Source organism: Colias philodice, chromosome 30 (assembly GCF_061535455.1).
Source record: "Colias philodice isolate Cphi_HAF_F1 chromosome 30, ilColPhil1 Martin Lab GWU primary, whole genome shotgun sequence".
Taxonomy (NCBI): domain Eukaryota; kingdom Metazoa; phylum Arthropoda; class Insecta; order Lepidoptera; family Pieridae; genus Colias; species Colias philodice.
This window is the reverse complement of record NC_143115.1, coordinates 5,163,504-5,179,659: the sequence shown is the minus strand read 5'-3', so window position 1 is coordinate 5,179,659 and position 16,156 is coordinate 5,163,504. Positions and strand designations below refer to the sequence as shown.

The following is a 16,156-nucleotide window of genomic DNA, read 5'->3' as shown; positions in this document are numbered from 1 at the left end:
GAGTTGAAATACTTACCGACTATTTAGAGTAAGTAGGTATGCCAGAATTTATTATTAACTAGCTGTGCCCGCGACTTCGTCCGCGTGGAATAGTGACTGCATAGTAGTTACTACTTAACACACAATTATTGAGTAAACACGTCTTGAAACACGTACTATCATATACAACTAAATTATAAGTACTTACACATTATTATAAAGTTAAGAAATAAAATAAATAATAACACAAAAGAACTGTTATAAACTGAGCTATAAAACTTAGGTACAGAAGAGTTCAAAATTTCCAGGATGTGGTTATTCTCCCGCTCCCATATTCCTTCTACTTTTGTACACCCCTAGTAAATGGCAGAACCGATTTTGATCTAAACCATGTCTAATCATACCTATATATTATGTACATGTCATATCCTTTCGTTTGGTACTCCATTTGGATTATTTATCCCCACTATCACCCCTAAGGTGCCCTATATGTAATAAACAGATTAACCAATTTTGATAAAACCTGACTAATTGTAATTCACACGTCATTTGATATGCCGCTTGATTATATTATTTGACCACATTCGATTATTCATTCCCACTTTTACCGCTATAAATCAATAAATGGATGAACCGATTTTGATTAAATATGCCTCATCATACTTCTCACGTCAGGTCATGCCCTTTCATTTGATATGCCACTTGGATATATTATTTGACAACTTTGATTCCCACTTTTATACCTATATCCAATAAATGGATGAACCAATTTTGATAAAATATGTCTTATTGTACTTTACACGTCATGTCTTTCATTAGATAAGTCACTTGAGTATATTTGATAAAATTTATTTATTTATTCCCACTTTTACCCCTATATCAAATAAATGGATGAACCGATTTTGATAACATTGGACTACTTAATTGTTTCTGACAGGTTGTCTTTTTTCAGTTGATATATCACTTGGGTATAACAGACAGCATTCGTTTTTCTCATTCCCACTTTTGCCCTACATATATTTATTGGATGAACCGATTTTGATTAAATATGCCTCATTATACTTCTCACGTCAGGTCATGCCCTTTCATTTGATATGCCACTTGGGTATATTCGACAACTTTTATTCCCACTTTTATACCTATATCCAATAAATGGATGAACCAATTTTGATAAAATATTATGTCTTATTGTACTTTACACGTCATGTCTTTCATTAAATACGTCACTTGAGTATATTTGATAAAATTTATTTATTTATTCCCACTTTAACCCCTATATCAAATAAATTGATGAACCAATTTTGATATAATTTGACTTGTTGTTTCTGACAGGTCGTCTTTTTTCATTTGATATATCACTTGGGTATAACAGACAACATTCGTTTTTTTCATTCCCACTTTTACCCCTCTATAATATAATAAATGGATGAAACGATTTTGATTAAATACCTATGCCTCATTATACTTCTCACGTCAGGTCATGCCCTTTCATTTGATATGCCACTTAGGTATATTTGACAACTTTTATTGCCACTTTTATCCAATAAATGGATGAACCAATTTTGATAAAATATGTCTTATTGTACTTTACACGTCATATCTTTCATTAGATACGTCACTTGAGTATATTTGATAAGATTCATTTATTTATTCCCACTTTTACCCCTATATCAAATAAATGGATGAACCGATTTTGATAAAATTTGACTAATTGTTTCTGACATGTCGTCTATTTTCATTTGATATATCACTTGGGTATAACCTACATTAACAACCTACATTAACAACTAACATTCGTTTTTTTCATTCCCACTTACCCCTATAATATAATATAATAAACAACTAATGTAACAAAAAAACGCATCTAATTCGTATTACCCGTTAGCGAGCTACGGTGGCACAGACAGACACGCAATACACACATAGCGGTCATAACACCCCTCTTTTTGCGTCGGGGGTTAAAACCTACGACATAATTTCAAAGACCTTTTATATAGAAAATTTACCTAGAAGTAACCATAATGCTATTTGTACAGGTTTTAGACTTATGAGCAAAAATCTAAATAAAGGTCCTTTGACCCCCCTACTACCCCCTCAGCATAACCACCCCCCCCCACGCTTGGGGACTTTCGATATGATCATCTGGACATGTCAAGGAATAACTTTAGCGTAATATAATTTACGTAATAAAGTAATTCATGTATAGAATGCCTTAGCAAATGTTCGCTGTGATTACTTAAATGGTCATAACTTTTTTATTTATGAACCGATTGACATGAAATAAACACTAAATGTTAAATGAGGCTTACCACAATATATTAGTGAAAACCGCATCTAAATCGGATAAGCCGTTTCTGAGATTAGCGTGTTCAAACATACAGACAAACAGACAAACAGACAAAAATTTTTTTAACAAAAGTTTTGGGTTTGGGATCGATTTAGTAATAACCCCTGCTAATTTTTTTTTACATATTTTCATTGTACAGACACCACTTTTCTAGAATTTTATTATATGTATTGATGATGATTAATTACGTACCCAATATCAAAATTCAAAATTAAGCCGAATCTAATGAAACCACTCATGCTGAATTTTGTGCAATAAGTATACAAAATATATCATACTCCCTTTCCATTTCTACAATAACATTACAATAATAAACAAGGGTCGTATTTATTTATGTCTAATTTTGGCGCGTAAACTGCGTCTTAAAACGCAATCCCGCCATAACTATGTGTCTCCCTTTGTGATACCAGACAATAGAATATTTTTGGGACATTTTTTGTTGTAGAAATAATAAATAGGTATACAATTTTTATTAGAAATATAGCAGCAAAGTGATACTTTGTTTGAAAATAAATTACATTGAAATCATATTTTATGGTGTTTCATTTCATCACATTTCATCGTGTCAATACAATAATTAATAGGTAGAAAGAAAAAACTTAGTAGTAATGGAAGTAGCTTGTAAATACCATCTTAGAATGTTTTTACATTATTTCAATTTATTAATAACTGCTTTTTTTTAAATAAGCTATCAATAACATACATAAAATAAAATATAATATAAGTATCAGAACTAATAAATACTACCACAGACTAATAATAATATACTACGTATACAAATACTACTAACACAGACTACTACTAACTTCCAAGCACCGCCATCTAGCGGCGAATATTAAAACTACATTATTGACTCGCATTTTTATTCATTTATTTTAATTTTAAAATATAATGTGTAATACGGTGTAACTTAAAATAATAACATTAAAACTTAACTGTTAATTTAAACAAAAATTAAATTTGCCATCACTTTTCCCTTTAACAGTAATGTCAGAGGCACCAAAACAAAACGAGATTACATTTGTATGTATTTTAAAAGTTGTGGTTACCGGTATTGTTAGGCCGGGACTCCACCAAAGCGGAGACGAGACGAGCGGAGAGGAGATGTTTTTTAAACAACCAATAGAATTGAGTTATTGACACGTCTCCTCTCCGCTCAGCTTCAGTGGAGATCGCTGTGCGGAGATGTGTAATATTTGTATGTCGCGATGGAAGCGGAGATGTGAGCTGTGCGATGTGAGCTGTGCACCTTTCGTGTCAGAATGCGTACTGAGCACTCAACGCCCCGCACCCGAGCTGAAAAACATCTCTTCTCGCACAGCACACAGCACACCGCACACATCTCCGCTTTGGTGGAGTCCCGCGAGCTGAAAAACATCTCTTCTCGCACAGCACACAGCACACCGCACACATCTCTGCTTTGGTGGAGTCCCGGCCTTATTGTTAAATTTGACAATGTTCCATAATGTGGTGCAACCAAAAAGCGAAACGAAAATAATTTACTTTTCACATAATTAATGCCAGCGCTATCTATTAAAACTAGGCTGTACTTATTTCATTTTGATACTTCTAGTCAACACTAGCTGTCGTTGATATATAATAAATTATATAGAACGTGAATGTAGATGGCGCTAGTAGTTTTAATTATATATAAATTTATAATAAAAGCTTTTCAGCTACAGCAATATTTATATTATAATAAAAAATGAAAATCCCCTTTTTTTTAATGCTACTGATTTTTGCTATCCATATTGTAATATTTATTCCGTAAATTATTCAGTAATGATGAAATTGAATACAGCGCCATCTATTAGAATCTGGTTGTAACTTGTGTGCAATTAGTTATGTCAACTCACCGCTAGATGTCACAGATATAAATTAAAATTAATCGAATGTTAATATAGATGGCGCTAGTAGGTTGCATATTAAAGTAATAATATAAGTTTTTAACTTCAGTAATATTTAAACATCCATAAAAAAACTATCAGTTAACTTTTTCTAAATGCTTTGGATATTTTTCATCTGTATTACATTTCTCTTACATTTTATTCGATGAATCCTACAATTTTATACAGCGCCATCTATTAGAAAGTTGCTGTAAATATTATTAATTTTGATTCTTCTACTCACCACTAGATGTCAGTGATATAAAAGAAATTTTAGATTACAAATTTCTTTATCATGAAATTAAAAACTTGACGAGTTATCAGCTTAGAGGTATCAGAAATAATTAATAATGTAAAAATAATAAATCGTTATTGACAATTGCTAAATTTTATATACTTTGATTGTCACTGTAAAATAAACGGTGAAATCACGCGGTGTTTATATTATATAAACCTCACCCAGTTGAATTAAATAAATCCCGCCAGATTGTAATCAACCAACAATACGGTCTATATTATTGAAAATTTTAGTATTCATATTTTCTGATGTTTTGCAAAGAACAAATAAGATTTTAAATTTCTCGAGTTTTTAGATAGAAATCTTTATTTTTATTCATACAGCCTCAGTGCAGCGACATAATTTCATCGTATGCAACTAAAAAATATAATAATTTTATACTAATTAATTATTGTCTGTATATATTAATGACTCAAAAAATTAAAACATAATTACTTAACTACCACGCAATTGTTACTTCTTTTTTTTTTCTTGCTTGTAAATTTTTTATGCAATCCTTTTTGTAGGAAATTTTGTATAGATAGGTAAATACTAAATACTAAATTGTAATACATATTTAAATGCATATTTTGGGTTGAATTTGGTTGTAATAAAATAAACAAATTTATTTTTATGCTTTATACGTGTTGCCTACACGTCGTTTCAAAAATAGTAACACAGGTAACAAGGTAGGAAAATAATTTTAGTTTTAATATTAGCTATTATATTAGCTTTCCTCCCGCGGCTTCGCCCGCGTTTTCTAAGAATAACCCACATGGTTCCCGTTCCCGTGGGATTTCTGGGATAAAACCTATCCTATATGATCCTATGTGTTAATCCAAGTTCAACCCTCTATATGTGTGCTAAATTACATTGAAATCGGTTCAGACTTCAGTAGTATTTGCGTGAAAGAGTAACAAACATACACATCCATGCTCACAAACTTTCGCATTTATAGGATTAGTAGGATAAGTAGCAAGTAGGATATGGTAGTATAGGATATTTAATTTAAACCTATAATAAAAATTTAATAGTAGATAAGTAGGTGCACAATTTTTTTACAGTTTTAAAAGAAAAGTTTATTAACATTTATGATTCGCATGACGCATATAAAACATAGCTATATATTTTTATCTCAAACAAAAAATGTTCCAAATCATAAAATATTCAAGCCCCCGTTTGATTTTACTCAAATTAACCAAATATTGTATCATTCTATAAAAGGAATTCTAAAATGTAACAACTAATTTCCCGCTCAAAGAGCTGTCAGTTAAAATAATTTGATCGTTTTCTCAGTTCAAAAATTAGGATTCTTTGCCTCGTTGCCTCAGGCGGCGCTGTCTTTGTTATTTTTTCCCCATTTCTTCTTTTACGTTTAAAGTGAAACTTTCAATAAATTTTCCATATCGCTGATCACAATTTGGTTTGGATAAATTGTTTATTTAAAATGTATGAACCTAATTTTTTGGATGAATGGTTACTATAGGCTATAGGAGGCTATGACTAACTGAAAAAAATGAGAAAATTTTATATTTGGATTGTGATTTGTATATCAGGATGATATCGTTGGCACATTGTGATATTACAACTACTGACTACAACAACTGAAAAACATGAAAAATCTGTGTATCTTGTATTTTCCAGTGTTTGATTTTACGCGAGTATTACACATTTAGAAATTAAAGATATTAACGGATTTTATACGCGATTTATTCATTAATATATGTTAATTATATCTGTTTTATCGTTTTTAGTTATGTCTTAGAATTAAAAAGATTATTTGTCTCTAACAAGTTGCTTGCCCCGACTCCGCCCGGGTAAATAATATACATATAATCTACTTCTATACTAATAATAGATACATAAAGAGTCTGTTTATTTGTTTATTTGAACGCACTAATCTCAGGAACTAGACCGATTTCAAAAAAGATTTTATCATAAGTATATATCCACTGTTCATTTTCAGTCTAAGCTATCTATCTATACTAATATTATAAAGCTGAACAGTTTGTTTTTTAATTTGTTTGTTTGAACGCGCTAATCTCAGGAACTACTGGTCCGATTTGAAAAATTATTTCGGTGTTAGATAGCTCCATTTAACGAGGAAGGCTATAGGCATATTATCATCACGCTTAGACCAACAGGAGCGGAGCACTGCAGGTAAAATCACAGGGCACAGCTAGTTCTACTATAATAAAAATATTTTCAGTAACCTTTTTGAAACTATACACAAGCATACTCGCTCATTAATAAAACTAATAGAGATTGTTTTAACTCGTATAATCATACACAGTTCGTGAAAATGTCAAGGGTGTACCTATTACGGGTCAATAGTCACCTAGGTGACATATTGATGGGGCCTCTGTTATAGGGCCTTATTACCACGGGGCCTCTGTTATAGGGCTCTATTTCACCATATTTGCTGGTTGTTTGTTGTTCTTATCGTGTCTGCTATATGACCCTCTTACAGCGAGGCCTCTCGTATATGGCCCTATAACGTCAGGGCATGTTTTCACAATTTTTTCTTCCTATCGTTGTTGCTACAGCTAAGCCCAACTATTATCAGGATCTCTGCTAGAGTAATATTCTTAAGCTTCTGAAATAATGACCTATTGTCAATATTTTGCGTTTTTGAAGTGAAACTTCTTTATCGGGGTTGGAAAAAAATTTAGTGTTACATTTTTTCGTTACGCGTGACATTTTTCAGTTACGCGCCATCTTTTTCTTATCCCTACCATGCGTGATTCGACGTATTTCTGTAAAGTTACATAATATAGTAAATTATTTTTTGAAAAATAAGGTCATAAGGAAGTTTCACTTCTTACGTGAGTACACTAGTACACACACACATTTTTTTTGTTGCTGCCACTCCGAAGCCTAGTTTATAGGATATTTTAAATCTGGAAATGAAGGAATGAATGAATTAATGTTTTAAAACGAATGAAAATGAAAAGGACAGAGATATTTCGGAATTAATTTTTATTATATATAATCATCATATTGAACACAATTTAAAGATCTTTCGTTTGTATGGACGTCACAAAGCAAAATTTTCACATGGGGCCTCTATTATAGTGCGCTGGGGCCCCAAAATGGAACTCTAAAATTAATTAAACCAGTACCGAGGCAAGTAAAACCTTGACACATATATGTATAATTGGCGCGACAAGTGTTCTAACCTATATACGCATAATAAGCTTATTATGTAACTTAATCTTAACTTAGAGTAAGTTGAATTGCATCTGGTTAAGTGTAAGTTGATACATGCACAACGGGGTTCTGTACAAAGTATTTTGACAGTTTTTTTTTTATATTAAACTAGCTGCGTCCCACGGCTTCACCCGCGTAATTAAGTTTTTCCTTTTGTTCCTGTGGGAATATCAGAATAAAAATTAAGCCCAAGTTACTCCTTATAACATCAACTACCTATCTGTCAGTGAAAGTCCCGTCAAAATCGGTTCAGCCATTCTAGAGATTAGCCGGAACAAACAGACAGACAGACAAAATTACTGTTTTGGTACATATATTTAATTAAAAGCGGTTATTTTGATAATAAAACAGACACTCCAATTTTATTATTGGTATAGATTATAAAATATTATTTATTATTTAAAACACAAATTAAGGTGTGTACACATGTATCCTTACATACCTAGGTCACACCTAGGTATGTATGGAGCAGAATCTCAATCTATCTCCGTTTCAGATTCGTTTAGTAGTTCTTGCGTGATTGAGTAACACACATTCATGCAATACCTACCTATTTTATCAATGCACATTCTAAATTGCTGGACTCAAAAGTATGACATTTTACATGCTTTATTTACTTACATCCGTATTTACGTTATTTTCTAAAGTAAAGCAATGAAATGAAATGTACAACAAATTTTAAAATTAAACTTTTCTTGACATTTATGATTTTCAAATAATAATAGTTAATAAATAAATAACCAATATAGTCCGTTTTCTTATGGGCATGCTTGTATGGAAAGGTATACATTTTTGAGTAAAGCAATGAAATTTGGTTTGAATGTTGTACTCGTCCACCTAAGCCCAAAACGCCTGGTAGCCAGTGTCTACTCCCCGGCAGAAGGGAGGGAGGGGGGGTTATAGAACAGAGCGCCCGGCGCTCGGAAAAAAAATTCTGGCGGATTCATTTGGCCCTTTGAGTCGAGTTTGGTGTCGTTATCAGGTAACTAGATGATGCCCGATTCATTCCCCATACCAGTTTTTTAGGGTTCCGTAGCAAAATATGTCACAATCTTTAAAATAATAAACTTTTGGCAGTGGCAAAATCCAAACAAACCAGTATATTTTTATATTTTTGTATCAAACTTGGTTTATAAAAAAATACTGTCTGAAAGGCCATTTCATGCAGATTATAAAAACATTAACATGTAACATATATCTTACCATTGTTAATGTGAAATAAATTATAGAAAGTACAGGAACGTTCGTCAGCGCAGCGTAGGGGACGGCTAATAGACCCGAAAAATAAGCAATAACATAAAACAAAAACCAGTCAAGTGCGAGTCTGACTCGCCCATCGAGTGTTTCGTACTTATATTTTGTCCTATACCATGTTATCTTGTCTGGTATTACCTGGTTAACTGATACACACAAACTTTCGTCTTGTAATATTAGTGTGATTTTTAAACATCTTTAAATTATAAATGAAGTCAGGTAACATTGTTAAAAATATAGAACGTTTTTGTATTAATAATAATGACAACCACCTCCACAATTACATAATTCGGTACAATTGAGCTGGCGTATAAAACACTTCAATCTGGAATTGCAAGATTTCACGCACCGACATCTTATCAATTCAAAGCTTCTCTTTTCTTTTTATTTCAGATGGGCAAGGAATATTTTGATTTTTTTAGGTCTCTAAATATATTATACAGCCTGTAAAACTGCCCTTAAGGTGTGTTGTTTAAGGGCAGCTTCTGTGGGAGGCAAATTTTCGATTTGCCTGTCCGTTTTTGTTAAAAATTTGTTTGCGACCCTCATTTACTGTCACAGCGGGGTACAATGTGAAAAAACAAACATGTACTTATAATAATTATAAAAAAAATATAAGTTCTGGATAAGAGTATCCTTAAAATATCGTGACCGTCCTTACCTATCATGCATTGTTATCACAAACTTTTCAATCACTGTCGGCATATTTGCCACTGTAAAGTACTTCAAATCCTTGTGTGACATTCGGATATGCCTTCCATACCTCAAATGCAGGTGTACCTATAGTTCTTTTAGGCTTCTAGCTTTGGAACACACGATATAGTAGTAGTAGCCAAAATAATGTTAAGAACAGTCGACAGATATGGCTAGTACAGAATCTGCCCTTAAACAACACACCTTAAGGGCAGTTTTACAGGCTGTATAATATATTTAGAGACCTAAAAAAATCAAAATATTCCTTGCCCATCTGAAATAAAAAGAAAAGAGAAGCTTTGAATTGATAAGATGTCGGTGCCTGAAATCTTGCAATTCCAGATTGAAGTGTTTTATACGCCAGCTCAATTGTACCGAATTATGTAATTGTGGAGGTGGTTGTCATTATTATTAATACAAAAACGTTCTATATTTTTAACAATGTTACCTGACTTCATTTATAATTTAAAGATGTTTAAAAATCACACTAATATTACAAGACGAAAGTTTGTGTGTATCAGTTAACCAGGTAATACCAGACAAGATAACATGGTATAGGACAAAATATAAGTACGAAACACTCGATGGGCGAGTCAGACTCGCACTTGACTGGTTTTTGTTTTATGTTATTGCTTATTTTTCGGGTCTATTAGCCGTCCCCTACGCTGCGCTGACGAACGTTCCTGTACTTTCTATAATTTATTTCACATTAACAATGGTAAGATATATGTTACATGTTAATGTTTTTATAATCTGCATGAAATGGCCTTTCAGACAGTATTTTTTTATAAACCAAGTTTGATACAAAAATATAAAAATATACTGGTTTGTTTGGATTTTGCCACTGCCAAAAGTTTATTATTTTAAAGATTGTGACATATTTTGCTACGGAACCCTAAAAAACTGGTATGGGGAATGAATCGGGCATCATCTAGTTACCTGATAACGACACCAAACTCGACTCAAAGGGCCAAATGAATCCGCCAGAATTTTTTTCCGAGCGCCGGGCGCTCTGTTCTATAACCCCCCCTCCCTCCCTTCTGCCGGGGAGTAGACACTGGCTACCAGGCGTTTTGGGCTTAGGTGGACGAGTACAACATTCGTACCAAATGGCATTGCTTTACTCAAAAATGTATACCTTTTCCCATAAGAAAACGGACTAATATACCATTCCATTCTCCGGTACTCCAGTATAATTAATAATGTAACACATCTATACTTCTATAAGTCGGTTAAAATGCAGCCGTAAATCGTACAAAAAAAAATAAAACAAAGATTTCATTCGACTATTTAATTCGACTACCTTCATAAAAAAATTATCCCATTGTCTCTGGATGCGGTACCCACTCATAATTACTGTATTATAGTTACTCTACATTATCTTTGTTACAAAAAATATTATTTCTATGCCTTATTTTTATTCAAATTAAGTCGAATGTTGCAATAACAACGAGATGAGTCGCGCAAGCGTAATAAAATTTATTTGTTCGAAAACGCATCCAAGTGGAAGAGAAAGATACTTTTTCTAATGCGAATAGACAAATAGACACATATTCCCGAATAACAGACCCGAATTACGCGGCAATTTGAATTAGTCGCATAATACGATCGAATAGTTTCGGGGCTAATCTTATATATGGCAATATAAATCCAATTTCGTATGCACTAAGGCGAAATTTCGCCTGATGATACTTGACATCTCACATCGGTCGCCATTTTCTATAATGGCCGAAAGTAATGCGACATCTATACAGAGTTTAGTGACTAGTGTCATCGCGAGCGTTCACCGTGATGGTTGTGCGTGCACGTAATTCGTATTTAGAACCTTTGTATAAAGAAAAATGACACGGAAAATCCTCAAAACATAGCATAGTAAACTTTGAATTTATAAATAATAATTTATGTATCACAATCGATCACGAATCGCAGCGTGTTATGTAAGGTGAACAAGAAATAATGAATTTATCGGGCAGTGTTTGAATTGTCGTTTTGTGGGAATCGATATTAGGTGTTATTAATGAAATTACTAAGGTGCTCCAAGTGATATTGTTGTATAGAACCTGTTTAGACTACAGTTAAATATTTTCGGTTCAGTACAATCGTGGCGGTAAAATCGATAGGGGTAATAAAAAATGCATATTTTCCCCATGGTTTAATATCGGTTCGATACAAGCCGGTTTGGTTCGATGTTGTGTTTCTGATAGTGCGATCAGTGATATAATGATATGAGTGATAAAATATTGTTGTGATTTCAATCCTGAAACACTAAGGTTAGTAAACAAACATATTTTTAATCTGTAACATTATTTTCGTGTTTAATATTCATCTATGACTAACCAGTGTGCATTTAAAAATAAAAGGTTCGATGTTCGAAATTGGAATTGTAATTTTTTCAGTGATAAGCGTACCATAATGACACTGGAAAAGGTTTCATGCGACAGATAATGAATAATAAAATAGTCTGTGACCCGCATAATATATTCAAATTGCTCAGGATAGATAATGTTTTATGATCGCGTGATGATTTTTATCACTATCAGGAATCTATAACCATTGTTCTGTGACATTTTAAACGGCCAAATGTATTGTTGTTATGACTGTTATTTTATGTCGTTAATAGGTAGTATCGATCTGACATTTTCACTCGTGAATGAAAACAAACATTACGTGATCGTATTTTTTTTTAATTTCAGTTCGTAGTTTGTAGTCTATGGTAAATTTATTTACCTTACTAAAATACTAAATTGATTTTATTGCGCCAAATGTTAGCAAAAACTGTGAAAAATGTTGAAAATATAGATTATACAACAAACAATTGTACACATACAGTAACTGAAAGATACAACATGCATTACTGACATACAAATTCATAATTAACAAGCGAGGAACTACTCAACCCTGCTGGCTGAGTTTTCAGGATTCAAGAGTATATTGTTAGGGGAATGCAAAAAGGTCATACAAAGGGATGCTTTTAAAATTAAACTAGCTATTCTTGCACTGTTCTGCATTTTATTTATCTCTTGTAGTTGTAGTTATGTATGCTACTGTGCTAATCTATGTTATTCTGTAGCCTCATTGAATTATTATTTTCTAAACAAATTAAGTTTCGCAATTATATCAGTTAAAACCTAAAATAATAAATAAATCAAGGTAGGTCTGTTGTTCTATACAAAAGTGATTTTCAGTTTGATTAGATAATAGATGTGCCTTCGGTTTTATCCATGCACAAAAGCAAGTAATAGTTCATCTTTTTCATCTGCAATTTTATATCTATAAGAGTTTATTTTTATAAAATGGACTGAGTAAAAATACTTAAAAATAACATAGCTTTCTATTGAAAGAATTAACCAAATCTGCTTAGTAGTGAGTTTATGCGAATAAACACAGGAAATATAATTATTCTTTTTTATAATAGCTTTCTAACTAAAACTTAACAAATAATACCTTCCTCGAGAACTATTCTATATTTATTAACAAAAATATAATGAAAATCAGTGCAGCTGTTCTCGAGTTTATTGCAGTCAGACAGACACAATGAAGGAATTTGTTTTATATGTAAAGAAATATTAGATAGTAACTTAGTACCATATTTATATCTATCCTTATATTATAAAGCTGAAGTGTTGACTAATCTCAAAAACTAATTGTCTGTTTTGAAAAATTCCCTCGGTGTTAGATAGCCCATTTATCGAGGAAGGATATAGGGTATATATTATGTTCATGCTAAGACCAACAGGAGCAACACAATGCGTGTAAAACCGTGTGGCACAGCTAGTTGACTTATATGGCCTGTGGAAGTCGTCTATCACATAAGCGTCACTGGTTACCTAATTCCGTTAATTAATGCTAAACTGTGTCCTAGAATAAAGCCTAGGTCTTAACTGTAATGCTAATAGTACTACATAGGTATCAATATTGTGTATACTCTATGGTCTGTCCTTTTTTATCTGTATAATATATGTAGGTTTACGAAAAAAGTATTTATGGTAATTCTACCATAGACTTTGGTCTAATATAATAATATAAATTCTTATATTAGACCAAAGACTCATTATTTAAAAAATGTTGTGTGGTTTTATGAAACCACGGTAAAAGTGAAACTGTTCGAACGGTTCCGAACACTGCTTTATACCTACTCGGCAGCCGACCGTCACGCGACATGCGCTACACAGACCAAAAGTTTGAAACGATGTAATAAAAGTTTCACTTTAAAAACTAATAATACCGTTACAGATTTACACTAGTTAATATGTAGCAATAGATTAAAATATGAATTACAAATTGCAAACATACCAAAAAATGAAAATTAAAGCTTACAAGATATTGTAATGAGGACTATGTGCGTAAAAGAGCTTAGTGGAGAATGTTAGTTATATGAAGATACCATAAAATAATGCAGTGATAAATTAAAGCAGATATTTATTAAATATAATAAATACAGATACAAAAATTAGATAATACATATCTGTAGTTTAAAGGTCAATGTTTTTATAAGTTTATCAGGTGTTATTATAAAATGTAATGTAAATAATTTTTAATCCATACTAATAATATTATAAATGCGAAAGTAACTCTGTCTGTCTGTTACTCAATCACGCCTAAACTACTGAACCAATTTGCATGAAATTTGGTATGGAGATATTTTGATACCTGAGAAACGACATAGGCTACTTTTTATTGCGAAATATGTACCACGGGCGAAGCCGGGGCGGACCGCTAGTTAAATGTAAAACATACAGATACAAAAATTAGATTAGATAATACTTACATATCTGTAGTTTAAAGGTCAATGTTTTTAAAAGTTTATCAGGTGTTATTATAAAATGTAAGTAATGTAAATAATTTTTAATTAAATATAAAACATACAGATACAAAAATTAGATAATACATATCTGTAGTTTAAAGGTCAATGTTTTTAAAAGTTTATCAGGTGTTATTATAAAATGTAAGTAATGTAAATAATTTTTAATTAAATATAAAACATACAGATACAAAAATTAGATAATACATATCTGTAGTTTAAAGGTCAATGTTTTTATAAGTTTATCAGGTGTTATTATAAAATGTAATGTAAATAATTTTTAATTTGCATAACTACAGTCTATATCGTAATTTCCAGACTATTTTTCAAATTGATTCAGGATACATATATTATTATACTAGTAGTCAGTCCCTACTTTGCCTGAGGTACATATAGCCTATAGCACTCAGGGATTATGTACAAATCCAATGGTGAAAGAAATTTTGAAATCGGTCCAGTAATTCTTGAGATAAGAACGTTCAAACAAACAAACTCATCTTAATATCACTATTACAGATTTTCAGTATTTCAAAATGCTTCCTATGTCTAGACATTCCGTGAATCTAGGTTCATCCCAGTCTATTTAAAGCAAAGTAGCAAAACAGGTTTGAATCAAGAGAATCAAGTTGTACAGTTATGTACTAGCAAGTAGTGTAAGTTACAGCTTAGCGATGACAGTTAAGTTGTTATCGTTTTTTAGGATTGTAATTTACATATTCGTACATAGCTATACTAATATTATAAAGAGGAAAGGTTTGTAATTATGTATGTATGGTTTTCACGCATAAACTACTGAACCGATTACAATGAAATTTAGCACACATATAGAGGGTAACTTGGATTAACACATGGGATAGGTTTTATCCCGGAAATCCCACAGGAATGGGGACTATGCGGGATTTCCTTTGAAAACGCGGGCGAAGCCGCAGGCGGAAATCTAGTTTTAGATATATAAATAAATATGTATTGTAACTGCAACTAGTAGGTACAAGGAAAGAATTTCTTTGAGATTTCACACTGATCTATATTTAATATGTACTTTTTGTTTAATTATTTATAATATATAAACTCAAAATTAAACATTTATTTATTCAATAAAACTTCTTTTAGAAGCACTTTTGAATTGTCATAACATTTTTAACAATTAACTACCACCGATTCGGAAAGCAGTATCTATGGAGAAGAACCAGCAAGAAATTCCATAGTTGCTCTTTTAAATTCATTTCAATATACAGTATTACAAATTAATGAAAGATAAAACGAGAAAAAAGAAAATATATAATCACAATAGTATTAAGGAAACAGTTCTTGGGCAACGATTTTGATATCTTTGAATTTTGCCAAAGAAGTTTCACTTCTGACACGTGTGCTCCGCTAGTTTCAGTATAATATACTTTGAAATAATAAGTGTAGAAAGGTACTTATGTAATATTTATATAGTATAAGTACTTACATAAAATTTAGTAGGTACTTAAGAATTTCATATCAAAATAATTTCATTGTATAAGCAATGCAAGTGAAGAAAGGATGTTATTAAAAATATCAAGTTGCAAGTAGTTTATGTCAACAATTGACTCATAATATTCAGTAATGTAAACATATTATGTTATTGAGGCTATTTTTATTTCCTGACTATGTAGTGTGGTACATTGTTTCATAACTTTAGGATATTTCTGACTAGCTGTGTCCTGCGGTTTCACCTTTTTTTT

The 16,156-nt window shown here is 31.8% G+C and overlaps 1 protein-coding gene across 1 annotated transcript in view; it reads left to right on the top strand.

The window, feature by feature from the left end:
• Window positions 1-11,418: 11,418 nt before the first annotated feature.
• LOC149475537 (uncharacterized) overlaps window positions 11,419-16,156 on the top strand; it is a 134,716-nt gene continuing 129,978 nt past the window's right edge. Inside the window, exon 1 of the mRNA XM_089713392.1 lies at window positions 11,419-11,916. The gene's annotated coding sequence lies outside the window, so the exon portion shown is untranslated. The remainder of the gene's footprint in view (window positions 11,917-16,156) is intronic.